A 4,249-nucleotide genomic window follows, 5' to 3' on the forward strand; every position below is an offset into this window, starting at 1 on the left:
CAGCACATAATTTAATCGAAAACAACGGTGAGGACAGGGGCTGAGTAAAAATGCGACATTCAATCAGAAACAGAGAGTGACCATGCACAGGAAGACTGGCAGCAAGTTAAACAGTCCAAAGAAGAGAGCAGCAACAGGGCAGACTCCATAAAGATATGTCCAAAACAACCTTGTGAAAAATGTCAAACACTCACTTTGAATGCTCATCTCTGTACTGACTTCCTTGTAGTCAGCCTGGAATCCACAGCACTCTCTCTCCTTTCTCCACATTGCACAATAGCTTTCTCTAAAAGTCCTGACCCCCCTCCCTCACCTGTCACTTTCACTCACGACCAGGTTCACAGACAAATGAGGAGACTCAACTCAGGCACGTCTGCTAGACCATACAGGGTGAGTCTTACTTCTTATAGGCCTGTGTCCTCCAGCTTTGTGGAGTCTTTCATAAACTGTTCATTGTGAGTCTTAGTCTGCAGAGGGTCCCAGTGCTGTGGAAGAAATCGTACCTCGTTCCTATACTGAAGACGTCACATCCCAGTGGTCCCTAGGATTACCAACCTGTGGCACTGACTTCCTGCGTCATGAAGATCCTGGAAAGACTCATCCTTGACCAGCTCCGACATGTTCTCAGGCTGCATTTCATTCGCGACCTGTTAGCCCTGCGACACACTGATGACCTGTCCATCACAGTGGCTATAAATGGTCCAAACGTAAGTGGTGAACTGCCAGAGGTTAAAATAGAAGGTAAGGTTACCCAAAACTGAAAAATAATGTACATTTCAGAATTATACAAAAAGGCCTTTGTCAGGGAACACAACATGGGTTAATAATTTAAAGCTTCTCCGCAGCAATGGAGGTTGCTCAAGCCTTTAAAGCTGGTGCTACTAATTCCTACAGGTGTTCCAACTTTTCTGGATTACTTACTTACTTACTTACTTACTTTGTCTGCAAATAGCAGTGTTGAACACACTGTGGTACCACACCCTCATGAGCATCTGTTGAACAGTATTGTACTGCAGAAAGTGTTGGTACAAAAATGAAGAAAAAATTCCAAGAAAAAGGAAATTAACAATAGAGGAGAGACAGACAATCATAACACAAAGAGACTGCAAAGAAAGTTAAGATGTCAGTGAGTACAGTTTCCTTCACCATCAAAGGCTCAGAAGCAAACTGACAGGAAGAGGTCTGCAGACCCAAAGACACGACTGAATCAGAGGACAAGTTTCTGAGAGTTAACAGCTTGTGTGATCGGCGGCTCACAGGACAACAGCTTCAAGCAGCTTAGTAAGAGTAAGAAAGTCTCAAAAGTCTCGATCTTATGTGCTGCACAATAATGTTTAGCATTTACTGTGATATTCCCACAGATCATCCTGATGTTGTTTATTATGTTGCTCTTTTTTTTTTCTTCTGGTTGTTTTCTCTTTTTTCTTTCTCAACAGGTGATCCAGGTGATTGATATTTGTATTTTCTGTCTGCTTATTTTGTTGGTTTTTTGCCCTTTATCACCGTCCCTCTTCTCCGCTGTTTTTCTTTCTCCCTTTTCTTTTCCCCAGTCAAGTTTGTCCCGTGTTTAGCAAGTGAAAATAAAATAAACAATAAAAGGTGAATCAAATAGACCAATACGGCAAGGCTGGGATGGTCCATTTGGTAAAGTAAATCCGTTGGGCATCTTTCTTTGCCTTTAGACAATAATTCTGATGGCAAAAGAACAAAACGAGACAGGCAAAAAAAAAAAAAAAGAAAGTCTCAGTTTCAGCTGTGAAGAGAAACTTCGAGCTGCAGGTTTGACAGGATGAGCTGCAGCTAGAAAGCCAGACGTCAGAATAAGACACAGAGTCCCCGACACTGGACTACTGAAGACTGGAAGAAGGTTTTATGGACGGATGGATCAACATTTGAAATCTTCATGCAGGATCTTTGTACGCCGTGGAGCAGGTGAAAGTTCCACAGTGTGTGGCATCAACGGTCAAACATGGAGGAGGAAGTGTGATGGTCTGGGGCTGTTTGCTGATCCAGGGTCAGTGACTGGTACAGAGACGCTCCCTGAACCAGAACAGCTACCACAGCATTCATGCAGCACCATGCAGGATCCTCTGGTATGCACCGAGTTGGTCAGGGCTTCATCCTACAGCAGGATAAAGACCCCAAACAGTCCAAGCTGTGGCAGAACCACCTCAGGAACAAAGAACAAGATTGTCAGCTTGTAACATGGAGGTCCAGCACAATCTCCAGACTTAAACCCCATTGAGCTGGATTGAACTGGACAGAAGAGTGAAAGCAAAGCAGCTACAAGGTCCACATTCATGGGAACGTCTGCTCCAGATATGGGAGAAGATTTGATTTGTGTTGTAGAAAGAAGCCACGGCTGTGTTCAGCTGTTATATCACAGGGGGCGACTTTGATGAGTCAGAATATATTTGTTCTATAAACTGATTCCATAATTTCTTCACCAATTGCAAGTCCATCCAGTCTTTTAAATTGCATCTTAAAATGTATTATTTCAGTCTGGCTTTTGATTCAAACTAGTTAGTTATTTCGTAGCTAGTTATGCTGTTTACCAAATTGTTTCTTCCCCTCTTTTTAATTGTCTTTTATTCTGTCTTATGCTATTGCTCCGACCGACTGTGAAGCAATTTGGCCAACTTTGTTGTATTATTATGTGCTAAAGAAACACATTTTGATTTGATTTGCATGTTTGTAATATGCTTTCATTTCAGAGTGCAATGAGAAATTAAACTGTATAATTTTCAAATAAAAAGCTTTAAGAATTGTGGTGTTCTAAAACTTTTGACCGGTAGTGTATGTTGTTGGATCTACCTTACAATTAAAAAACACCTTGAGGTGACTGTTGTTGTGATTTGGTGCTGTATAAATTAAATTTAATGTCTTCGGCAAAGAAAAGTTATGATGTGGGCAATCAGGAGTTTCATCAAGCTGGTGCCTGAGGTGTGGATGCACTGACTGGAGAGGACAGAGCATCCACTAGTGATCTGGAGAGACCACAAAAACCTCGCTAAAATAGAGTCCATCGTCAGAGAGGCCCAGTGAGCGGAACCGGACCCCCCGAATCGCCTGTATGTTCACACCGCTGTCCGAGGAAAAGTCATTCACTGGGTGCACCTAAGTTCACACATGGCCCTGGAATTCGTCACTGGCTTACCCTGCTACTCCGGTAACACCACTATCCTCATCATTATAGACCGTTTTTCCAAAGCAGCTCATTTTTGTCTCTCTCCCTAAACTACCCACTGCCCGAGAAACTGCTCACTTAATTACCACGTTTTCCACTATCACACCATCCCGGAGGACATTGTGTCTGATAGAGGAAACCAGTTAACATCTCGGGTCTGGAAGGAGTCTGTATGGAGCTGAGGGCCAGGCCAGTCTTTAGTGAGGATTTCACTCTCAAACCAATGGCCAAACAGAGAGGGCCAGTCAGGACAGGAGGCTGCTCTTTATGTCTGCTAACCAGTCCCTTTGGAGTCCACAGCTTTCTTGGGTGGAGTACGCCCACAACTCCATGACTTCTGCAGTAACTGGTCTGTTTCTGTTCTAGGTTTTTCTTGGATATCGGCCACCACTCCTGCCCGCAGTTGAGGGAGACCACACAGTTCCCTCTGTCCAACACCACCATCATTGGAGTAGCGCTCCTGAGGACCAAAGAAAAAAACAAACGCCTGGCAGATCGTCACAGGGTCCATCATACCAACCAGGTCAGAAAGTACGGCTGTCTAACAAGAACATTCCTTTGGGGACTGACTCTAAGACACTCACTCCTTGCTTCTTTGGTTCATATGAAGTCCTGGCATTGATAAAGTTTTTCTGGATTGTTAAAACACGAACTCCAGTTTTTAAAAATACTTTTAAACCTTTCTGTATTTGGCAACTATGCAGCAAAATCTGTAAGCTAGTTTAGGCAGTCAGGGTGTGAGATTATTTCCTTTCGGTTAAGAACATGAGACATGGTATATACCCCAATGTGTCAAAGAGCAGTGATTCCTTTTAAAAACCTACTGACAGCTGATTTTTTCTTTATGTAGGAAACATGCCCCCTTCCAGAAATCAGTGCAGGTTAAACATCTTCAAAATCAGACAAAAGAGGACACAGACCGGTTTATCAGTCTCTGAGATAATTATCTAAACACTTCTAAGAGAACTTCATAGGACAGCTCTGGAAGAAACTTCCCCCTGCTGTTACTTGTTCAATGAAGGGGAGCGGCAGTTTGCCAGACTAAAAACAGAGCCATTTGGA

This window comes from Haplochromis burtoni, unplaced genomic scaffold (assembly GCF_018398535.1).
Source record: "Haplochromis burtoni strain Fernald_Lab_line unplaced genomic scaffold, NCSU_Asbu1 Contig_503, whole genome shotgun sequence".
In the NCBI taxonomy this organism is placed as follows: Eukaryota; Metazoa; Chordata; class Actinopteri; order Cichliformes; family Cichlidae; genus Haplochromis; species Haplochromis burtoni.